The sequence below is a fragment of the Hibiscus syriacus genome, unplaced genomic scaffold (assembly GCF_006381635.1).
Source record: "Hibiscus syriacus cultivar Baekdansim isolate YM2019G1 unplaced genomic scaffold, ASM638163v2 tig00110987_pilon, whole genome shotgun sequence".
Classification (NCBI taxonomy): domain Eukaryota; kingdom Viridiplantae; phylum Streptophyta; class Magnoliopsida; order Malvales; family Malvaceae; genus Hibiscus; species Hibiscus syriacus.
The window spans coordinates 3,200,896-3,213,085 of record NW_024062941.1 but is presented as its reverse complement, the minus strand read 5'-3'; the positions used below and the strand labels follow the sequence as shown (position 1 = coordinate 3,213,085).

The following is a 12,190-nucleotide window of genomic DNA, read 5'->3' as shown; positions in this document are numbered from 1 at the left end:
TACGTGTGTATGATTTATGGGATCACCACAAGAATATCTGAATCTTAAATAATTCTGATATAGTAGTTTCTGACACATCCTAGGGTTATATATGAATATTATTAGATGATAATATATCACTTTCCTAATGACGGATCAGTCTGTTAGTAATCCAACTTTTTAAAAAAGGGATATATTGCCTCAAGTTCGATTAGTTGAAGAAGTTTCATGTTTACCTCTCCTGATAATTACCAAGTGCCTTTGGAAAATAATTGCATCATCTAGTGTGTTTCTTATGTGTCAGATGATTGTTTTATCTGTTTTGCAATGTGTTTTAATGAGTTTTATGAGTTACCAAAGTTTTAAGTATGTTTGTCCAATTCATGATCTTGGACATTGTTCCTACTGCATTTATATGTCAGAACTCTGATTTCTGCGCTACAATAATATATTGTCTGAAAACTAATTTATTCGGGGTACTTTGGGATCTGGTATGAAGTCTCTACAGGTTCAACTCGGTCAAACTGGTAATTCCTTATATAGGTCCAGACTGATCGAATTGGTAATTCTTAATGGATCTAAGGTAGGCCTAGTGGTATGGACTCTAATGTACTCCCTTAGGGTGGCACCTATGCTATGTGCTCTGGGTAAGTCCTTATGGACCTGAGGGCATACCCCTCAGGTGGGCACCTACGCTTTGGCTAGGGTAAGACCTTATGGACCTAAGGTGTTCCCTTAGATTGACACCTATGTCCAATGGGCTTAGGGTAAGTCATTATGGATGCAGTTATGGGGAACTGCATATTGGTGTTCGGTTGGAGGGTTTTACTATGGTTTTAAAAATACGTTTTAAATTGTTACTGCTTTAAAAAGATCTATACCTTCTCATTAGTTTTGTGGGAACACACTAGACACCTTACTCTGATCTCCTGAACCTGGTCCTCTGAACATTTCCTCTTAACTGTAAGCTTCTTGTCTTGTACTTAAAGAAATATCAGTGGAACCTAAGCTCATCTCGAAAACATGTAGATGTCTGAATCAATAAGGAAATTTTTATGCTTCTCTCTTATATGCATGTCCTTTAGCATCACTTGGTAGTTCTGTATTACTGAGCTTTCCAAAGCTCACTCTTTACTCACCATTTCATGATAAAATAATCGAACCAGTGCAGCTATCGACATCAGTAAAGGAGTTCCACTGGCATTGCTTGTGGTGTACAATGCGTGCGATTAGAGGGCATGTATGTTGTTTTATGTTTTTTATATCTGAGTCTAAAACCTGTTTTATTACTCGATATGGTTGAATTTTACTTTTAATATATAATGATTTTCTGAATTTGTATTTTAATTATAAATTGTTTTATGATTTTACACGTTTTAACAGAATTTTTAAAAATTTTCCTGGATTTTTACTGTGAATCGCTCCGATGGCCCTAATGTGACACCTTGGATCGGATCAGGTCTCCCACGTCAATCTCTGGGTGTTACAAATCGAGTCAAGTTGAGTAAAATTTTTTTGAGTTATTAGAGTTGACGAGTCTTATTTTATAACTTGAAGTTGACTTGAAATTTTTTTATTCGAGTCTAGTTGAGTCGAATTGAATTTTTGAGTTTTTGTTTAAATTTAATTGTAAATACTTATATATATATATATATATATATATATATATTCATTTTTTTATATGTGATATACATAAATCATATAGAGTTTAGGGATTCGACTCAAACTTAAAAATCAATTCACTAATTACTAAAAATTTTGAATTATTCGAGTTGTATTTTACAACTCGATTTGAATTTAAAGTTTTTTCAAGTCAAGTTAAGATTATGAAATTGCAACTCGAAGTCAATTCGAGTCAAGTTTTTTCGAATCGAGTTGAAAAAAATCAATTTTTCGAGTCAAGTTTGCTCACCCTTACCGGCGACTGTAGACGTGACGACTAGCGAGCCCGTTCATTAAGGTTTTTAACAATAGAGTACTTAAATTAAACAAAAACTAAAAGTAGATATAATTTTTTTTAAAAAATGAAAATTTAAATATTAAAACGAATTAATATTGATAGTTATTAAGCTAAACGTATAATTTATATTATAATTTTTAAAATTTGTATCCTTTTAACATAAAATTATTTGGTTCATCCATGATCACACTTACCCCTCGCGAATCATCAACAGTTCTCCTTTATCAATGCATATCTGATCACACTTAATAATTATCATATTTGACGTTGAAGATTCTCAAAGTCAATTATTGAATGCACCTTATTTTTTCTTTATCTTCTGTTTTGACATGATTTTGTTCCCCTACTTTCCTAAGCTTTTTTGTTTGGTCAACAAAGCCACCTTATACGCCCGATAACATTGGTTATTAGAATCATTTATAGAAAATTTTAATTTTTATATATTTTAAATATTTTTGTTTGATAAATAATAAATAAGTATCTCGATGAACGTAAAATTATTCTCTCTTCTTATTAAGAAAAAAGGGGGAAATATCTTCTGATATTCTCGATACGATAAAATATTTTTAGTAAGATGATAGAATCTCTTATCATATTATATATTTCATTGACAAGAAAAATAAAATAAACCTAAAACATTAACAATCTATATTAAAACGATCTATTTCAACCACTTTATTAAAAAAGAATATGATATTGTAAATTAATTTTTCATCTGCTCTAGAGATTATTGACACGGTTCGTAAACATTGAAATAATGTTCCAGGCAAAATTAATATAACTTTATGTAGTATATCTTAAGTCGAAGATATTTTTAGAGATTATGAATATTAAAATGTGAACTAAAATAGTATTATTTAATGTTCATAACAAAACAATGAATTAAATTCAAAATTTTTATTTTATTTAAATATAATTACATAATATTGAAACTCATAGTAGAGCAAATAGACATTTTGTTTGTTTTTAACCGAAACTATAAATTTTCATTAATCAATGAATATGATATTTTAATTCATCGATATGTTTGGCCTTGAAATTTGAAAGAAAATCATTTTATTTTTTAAATTTTTAATCTTAAACTTTACTTTTTGAATTTGAATGATCTCAAAAAAAGAATAAAAATTCATTAAGTTGTCACTATTATTTTTATCTTTTTTAATCAATAATAAGATTAGTTATTTTTTATAATTTTTTTAAAAGGTTAAATAAAAATAATGAAAATCTATTATTTTTTATTTAATTGGTTTAATTTGATAAAATAAATTTAAGAATAAAAAATTGAGACTAAAATCACATTTTTTTTAAGTTTGAAGATTGAAATATTATTAAACTTTAATATTATGCTCATAGACTCATTGATCAATAATTATCGATTGAAATATTATTAAACTTTAATATTATACTCATAGACTCATTAATCAATAAATTTAGACAATCTATAAAAATAAAAATAATGGGAATTGACCGGTAAATTACGGACCAATTAGACCTTTTTATTTAACTATTTCAGATATCATCAACTTATTAAAATATAAATTCAAATTTAATCTAAGTAGTTTCTAAATTACATAATGGACTTGAATATTTTGTTGTAATTCTCAATGATTCAATGAAAGGACTTTTTATTTTTTCATATGATAAGAGTAATCATAATTAATTAAATTAAGAGTAAAGTACACAAATGATCCTTCACTGTAAGATGTTACTTTGTTAAGTCTCTCCTATTAAAAAAATATTGTTGAATCTTTCGACTATTAAAAATTACAAAATAGTTTCATGACTATAGAATGTTGTTTTGTTGAGTCATTGTTCGATGCTGTAATTAATAAAATTAAAAATTCAATGGTATAAACAAATCAACAGATAAAATTTAATGGTATACACTTCCACTTCATCGTCCGGTCAGGCATTGCATGAGACAAACACGTCTGCCGCAATTCATTAAACTGCCGAGCACGTGTCACACATTCCACCGTTAGATGAAGATGATACCGACAGAGTACCGTGCATATTGGGAATCTCGATACATCGAACTTGGACACGTTGGATGGGGACAAAATCCATGCTCATGTTCAAACAGCTCGATTGTGACCATAAATTTGCACAAATTTCCATAATGATAATGAGATAAATTTGTTACTGCAAGAAAGAAGAAAGATAGAGAGATTTTACGCAATGGCTGAAGGAAATGGGTGTTGCAAGACAACGGGACCTGGATATGGAACTCCGTTGGAAGCCATGGCTGGTCCTAGAGAAGCTCTTATTTATGTTACTTGTGTTTATACTGGTACTTATTTCTTCCTTTTTGATAATGATTTTTTTTCTGGGTTATGATTGTTTATAAATGGGTTGCCTGCAATTTTTCTGGGTTGTTTGATTTGATTCATTTTTGCATGAAGAGAAATTTCTGTGGGTATGGGGTTCTTCTTTTGATTTGATTCATTTTTGCATGAAGAGAAAATTGTGTGGCTGTGGGGTTTTTCTTCTTCATAGTTTGATTTTATTATTAAATCTAAACAACGTTTTTCATATAAGTATAATCTGGGGTGATTTTTACACACAAATCATAACAAAAATTTCAAGTTAAAGATTATCATGTATTTGTTTCTCTTTCCCTCTCTGTTTTTAATTTTTTAGCTTGTGAGGTCTTGAAATTTCTTAGATGGGATTACATATGAATTTTTAATGCTTATTTTAAAAGTAATTGGTAATTCATGCTTCAATCAAAAATTGAAAGAAAACTTACTGGTTTGTGCAATTATTTATGTTGATCTGTTGTTAATTTGAAATAGTTTTCTTAGTTTTGAAGTTGTGAAAAAAGAGAGTCGCAAATGGTTGTATCTGTGCAGGAACTGGAAGAGAGAAACCTGATTTCTTGGCCACAGTCGATGTAGATCAGAACTCACCGACGTATTCTAAAGTTATACACAGGCTCCCTGTGCCATATATCGGTGATGAACTACATCACTCTGGATGGAACGCTTGCAGCTCTTGCCATGGCGATCCATCGGCCAATCGCCGTTTCCTGATTCTGCCTTCTTTGGTGTAAGGGACTATATTCTTGACTTTTTATGTTTATGCTTTATCAATGTAGCATACTAAGAATTTGCCTGATATCTATGTCACTTGGACTATGGTGCAAGTGTTAGATAAGAGTATGTGTCCAGCATGGTATTTTTAATTTCCTTTTTTTTTTATGTTTTCTTAGGCATTAGGATGGTCATTGTGTTTGAGGTCATATCGTCGTGTCCATGTCCTAGCATGTGTCGGACCAGCATAGAATTTAAGCTGCCAAAACTTCATTATACGTTGTGCCTTTTCCAGATCCGGTCGTATCTATGTGGTCGACACACAGAAGAATCCCAAGGCCCCCTCATTGCATAAAGTGGTTCAGCCTGATGATATTGTTAAGAAGACAGGCCTAGCATATCCACACACATCCCATTGCCTTGCCTCCGGTGATATAATGGTGTCGTGTCTTGGAGACAAAGATGGAAATGCTAAAGGCAATGGATTTCTTCTCCTTGATTCCGAGTTTAATGTGAAGGGAAGGTAAGGCAAATAAAAAGAAAAGCCAAAAAATGATTGTCATTGAACTGTGAAACAATTAAGATTCAACCTCTTAGCTACTTTGGTATTCTTTCAGGTGGGAGAAACCAGGGCATAGTCCTTCATTCGGCTACGACTTTTGGTACCAACCTCGACATAAAACAATGATCAGCTCTTCATGGGGTGCTCCTGCAGCCTTCACCAAAGGTTTCAACCTGCAGCATGTTGCGGAGGGTCTTTACGGAAGACATTTACATGTGTATAGTTGGCCTGATGGTGAATTGAAACAAACATTGGATCTCGGTGACACTGGTCTCATACCCTTAGAGGTGATTACATATTAACAACATTGAAACATGTTAAAACTTTGTTTTCAGATATGATGTTGCTCAAAGATAATGCTGCCTTCCCTATGCAGAAGGTTCCTACATGATCCCTCCAAAGACACAGGGTATGTCGGGTGTGCCTTGACTAGTAACATGGTTCGATTTTTCAAAACCGGAGACGGATCATGGAGCCATGAGGTTCAGCTTTGCAGGTTCAGTAATTTTTTGCAAGGCATTGCCTTCCATGAGCCTAATGATATGATTATTTAACTTCTGCAGGTGGCAATCTCAGTAAAACCATTGAAGGTGCAAAACTGGATTCTCCCTGAAATGCCTGGGCTTATAACAGATTTTCTGATCTCTCTGGACGATCGGTTTTGTATTTTGTCAACTGGCTTCATGGGGATGTCCGACAATATAACATCGAGGACCCTAAGAATCCGATCTTGTCTGGTCAAGTATGGGTTGGAGGACTGATTCAAAATGGGAGCACTGTTGTGGCTGTGACAGAAGATGGTCAAACATGGCAGTCCAATGTTCCGGATATCCAGGTCTGTCCTCATATTCATATTAATTAAAAATTACGGGTTACTTGAACTTGGATGTGAGTGTGGGATGTAGGTATGGATCCGACTCGAATAAGCTCAATGTTATAAGTAGGGACGAGCAAAACTTGACTCGAAAAATCAATTTTCTTTTTCAATTTCGAGTTATTTGAGTCGAGTTGTTCGAGTTATTCAAGTCAACTCGAATTATCGAGTCAGTTTTCGAGTTCGAGTTGAAATTTTGAGTAACTCAAAAAACCAAAAATTTCGTTGAGTATTTTGACAGTTTTGCGATTTAGTTCATGGTTTCTTTATTACTTCAATTTCTTCTTCATTTTAAGTATATTTTTATCAAATTTGAAACACATGCTCCTAAATTATCATAGAATACTTATCTACTTTCAATTCTTCTTTTTGATAACAAGCTTTTTATTTTTCAATTTAATCTCTCAATTTATCATGATTTCTTTATTTCTTCAATTAATCCTTCATTTTAAGTTTTTTTTTTATCAAATTTGAACAACATGCTCCTATACCACTATAGAATACCTACATAACTTCAATTCCTATTTTTTACTAAAAATGTATTCTCTTATTTAATTTAGTCCCTTAACTTTGCATTTCAATCAATTTTGCCTTTTACTGCAATTGTTTGTAAATTCTTTCTTCTCATCAATTTATAACTCCTTCATACTTTGATAAATACTTTATATTTTTTAAAATATTCCATTCTAAATATTTATTATAATTTTAGATTGTATTTAATATATTAAATAATATTATAATATGAAAAGAATAAGAAGAAATATATATATATATATATATATATATATATATATATATATATTATACAGTTAGAGAAGGTTGAAAAATTAAAATCAATTCGTACCATAATACTAAATAATTATAATTAAATTTATATTATAACTTAACAACTCAACTTGAATTTTAATTTCGATCAAGTCAATTTCGAGTAATAAAATACAACTCGTCAGCTCGAATAACTCTAATTTTTTTTATTTGATTTGATTCGATCAAATGTTCACCCCCAGCTGTAAGTTTTTCTGTGTATAGTTGTCAATGAAACCTGAAGCACGCTGTCTAGATACTCATTTTCGGGATAATCCCTCCACCATACATCTAAATGAAGCCTTAGAAATTAGAATATGAAATTCTATAACCCGAAATTGGATTATAAGAAAATAAACATTCTCAGAAACACCACGGGGACTCGACTCGAACGACCTGATAGGCAGTTAACTCATATTCACTACAGAAATGCCATTATTTTGAAACATTGATTAACCTTGCTTATCATTTTACAGGGACATCGACTGAGAGGTGGACCACAGATGATCCAGTTGAGCTTGGACGGAAAACGGCTATACGTTACGAACTCATTGTTCAGCACATGGGATCGCCAGTTCTATCCTGAACTTATGGAGAAGGGTTCCCACATGTTGCAGATCGATGTCGACACCGAAAAAGGTGGTCTTAAGGTAAACCCGAACTTTTTTGTGGACTTTGGAGCTGAACCAGATGGTCCTTCATTGGCACATGAGATGAGATATCCAGGTGGTGACTGCACTTCAGATATTTGGATTTAAGCCATGCAGATCCGGTCCCTTTTAAACTACTAGCACTCTAGGATAATGAATGTGTCGACACCGAAAAAGGTGTCTTAAGGTAAACCCGAACTTTTTTGTGGACTTTGGAGCTGAACCAGATGGTCCTTCATTGGCACATGAGATGAGATATCCAGGTGGTGACTGCACTTCAGATATTGGATTTAAGCCATGCAGATCCGGTCCCTTTTAAACTACTAGCACTCTAGGATAATGAATGAATAAATGCAATTTACTTTGAATAACATGTGTGTAGGGGTTTGATCTTGTAATAAATCCATTCATGGTAAATTCTCCATGCAATACTTTATAGTAAAAATTTAGAATTTTAAACATCGTCTACGGAGAAACTTTCTCACATTTAGTGAAATCTTCGGGGTCTTGTATTCTCCGTCCAATCATAAATTCTTGATAATATTATTCCCAGACTCGAGATTTGTCAGGCGGTTATATACTCTATTAATTAACGGATAATCATCATAATTTTAGATCTGACATCAATATGAAAAGTCAGTCAGCTCCACACAAGAACGAAGAGAATGAAACCTTCTCAATTATGGATCTTCTTCAATACTCTTCTGACTTAAAATTTTAATTATCATCGAGAATTGTTAAATGCGATTCTTCCTGTAAAAAAAAAAAATTGTTTATATTTTATCATCAATATTGATACAATGAATGTAAATTTATTATTATAAAGAATATTATGAAGATTATACAAATATAAAAAAATAATCATATTATAATTCACTCAAAAATGTTTGACGGGATATTACAAAGGAGAAGCAAACAATTATGAGAAACATCTGGCTGAGGAGTTATGGGGACTCCCAACATGTACGCATGAGTATGGTTGAACGAGACTGTTATTTGAAATATTCCAAGGTATGGGTGGAGTCACCTATAGGGCTAAATTATTAATAATATATATATATATTCCAAGGTATGGTTGAACGAAAATATATCTACGTAACATCTTTTGAAAGGGTTTTTTTTAGGAAGAGTTTTTACTTAACTGACGGTCTTGAGTGATATTAACATTGAAGAAACAGTCTAGGTGGTCTGTCCTAACTAAAGACACTTCTTGAAGAAAAGCCTTCCACAAGACGGTAAGGTCATCTTACTCGAAATATCACCCGTAAAGGTAATAATACCTGTCAGACACCATTCTCGTATATTATCGATCTAGCACTCTTTCTGATAAGGCGCGGATGTCGAGGTTCTGTCTGAGCTGCGCCACGTCAAGACAGGTGCGGATGGCACCTGATTTCCATCCGCACCTTCGCAGGGTTTCTGACACGTACGTAAGGCGCGGATAATGATTCGCGCCTTCCATTATTGATACCACCCGAGCAGCTCGACTTTTAAACCCTCCCCTCCCCTATAAATAAGAACCCCTCTATGCAAACATCACCACATCAATTCCTTCTATTTTTGTTGTAAGGTAAAACTATTTTTTTATATTATATTTATTTTATATATTATTTGAAAATATTATTGTACTAATTGTTTTGTATTATTTATTGTGGTTGTAAAATTGGAAAGTGAGATCATACCTCAAGACATTTTACCGATACGGTAACAATATAAAATTATGTTATTTAAATTATTGTGAATTTTTTTATTTTTATTAGTTTATTTAATTTATATACTATTTATTTAATTAGACGTATTTCAGCTATTATTTTTTGCAGATATAAGACTCTCAATCTTTCAAATTCTCAGAATGACACATATTTCAACTATTGTTTACTATGATGGAGAAATTCAGGAAGATGAAACCGGCGTCGTCTTCGCATCAAATCATTCTATCAGAATATCCTTCAAGAGAAACATAACTCTTGAGGAGCTAATCAAGTTGATAGTCCAACTCAAGTAATGTGTAATGATTTTAAGTTAATGGGAATCCACATCATGGTGTAATCCCATCAAGTTAATGGGAGACATTTCATCAGCAACTTCTTACGATCTGTACCAAGGTGGCCACAAACAATCTGTATGGTAACATCGTATCCAGTTCAAGGGGAAGGTATCCATCTGCCAATTTCTTTGACCTAAATATGGAGATGCCCTCGACGCAACAATCTGTGCAGTACCCATTTGACACGATGCATTCAAGTTCCAGGGGAGGCATTCAACTGCGAGGTTCTTCGACCTCAACGTTAAAATGCCTTCAAGTTCAAGAGGAAGGCATGCAACTACTAACTTATTCAACCTAAATGTCAACATTATGGAGGAACCTTCATCTCCACCAGAAGGACCTCTTCGTGAGCCAAGTGCGGATGGTGCCGAGACTGGACTATTCGTTCATCCAGAATCATTGCAGTTCAACATGGACTTCGATGATGATGATGTCAGTACACACCGAACCTACAACACATATGTATGAAGTTGACTATGGTGCAATATACAGGCCAGAATTTCGGATATGCCTAATGTCTGACTACGGATTTAAACGCATCATTCATAATGGTGAGTTATATAAAGGAATGAAGTTTCCATACAAAGAAGAAGCGATGATGGCAATTAAGAATTACAACATTCGTAATTCTATTCAGTCCAAAGTCAACCGTTCTGCCACCGAAAAGTATGTCTATCACTGTGTCAAACGTGATAACAAATTGAATTGGATGGTTCGCGTATCGAAGAGGAAGAGGAGAAAAAACATTATGGGAAGTAACAGTATACAACAGTCCTCACACACATGCTGTGCTAGAGGGATCAACCAGGATCATCCCAACTTGGACTTTGACATTATCTACCAAGCTATCATGCCCATGGTAAAAGCAAGCTCCCATATAGTTATCGCGGTGCTGATTTAAGCTATACAATCGTAGTATGGGTATACTGTCTCATACAAGAAAGCATGGAAGGAAAAGCAAAGTGCCATTAAAAAACTTCATGGAGAATAGGATGCATCTTACAATGAACTACCAAGTTGGTTTAGGGTAGTGCGCAAATTGAATAATGGGATAATTATCGACTTCGAAACTTGTCATACATACCACAATGATCGAGTGTTTCGCGAGCGATGCTAATTCTATCGACTTTTTTGGACTTACCCATAGTGCATTAATGTTGTGGAATACTGCAAGCCCATGGTCCAAATCGAAGATACATTCTTGTATGGAAAATACAAGCAAATTTTACTATTGACAGTTGTCCAAGATGGTAATCGCAACATTCTTCCAGTTGCTTTTTCCCTGTTGAAGGAGAAGATACAAATTCTTAGGTTTTTTCCTCAGAAACTTATGCTTATATGTTGTCACGGGGAAAAAATATATGTCATTTCAGATCGAAGCAGGTATCAAAGCAACAATGGATTCTTTGGGTCCAATATGAAACCACCCCTATGTCCAATATCGATACTGTATTCGATACATTGCTGTTAACTATCATGAAAGGGTCAAGAAGAATGATGAGCACCAATTACTTGTGCACATGGGTATGTCGAAATGTTGTTTTTTTATTTCTCAATCATTTTTATTTTTTATGTAAACTTAACAGTAAGTTCACATTTGATGCTCAAATTATGAATTACCTGAAACATTTGAGTCCATGCTTCAAGAGTTGCGAGAAAAAACAAGGAAGGATACGATTACATCAGCCTCATCAATAAAGAAATGTGGACAAATGCATATGATGATGGATATCGATATGGACACATGACAACCAACTTGGCTGAGGCTATCAATTCGACCTTAAAGGGGTACGCCATTTACCAGTAAAGACTTTGGTTAAAACAACATATTTTCGCTTGGGAGCGCTTTTTGCCAAGCTTGGGGGATAAGCTTAAACTTGGATGCAAAATGGTCTGTCTATCACCTAAGATTTGATAAATATACATAAATGGGTTCTGTACGGTTTCCTGTTCGTGTTGAACCACTCATAATTATTTACAACCGTTAATGATCCACATAAATGGGTTATGTACGGGGAATGCGTCCATAGACCCTCTCATATCATTACCCACTCAATGTGCTTCAGCAGCCCGTCGACTTCTTTTTGCCCTGTCTATCGATGATATGCAAATAGTCGAGACTCTTAGGTGCTTCTGGAATATATTGTACAAAACCAAAGTGGCGAAGCACGCGATCAGTAAGATGCCACACGACAATAGCATAACATATCAGAGGGACCACCACCATCTAGACATTTATGAGCCTCTTAAGTGACGTGGGATGAAAATCCTAATTTCTTCAG

General features: G+C 33.7%; 1 pseudogene; it reads left to right on the top strand.

The window, feature by feature from the left end:
• Positions 1-4,060: 4,060 nt before the first annotated feature.
• On the top strand, positions 4,061-8,021 carry LOC120148859 (annotated as a pseudogene).
• Positions 8,022-12,190: the final 4,169 nt, after the last annotated feature.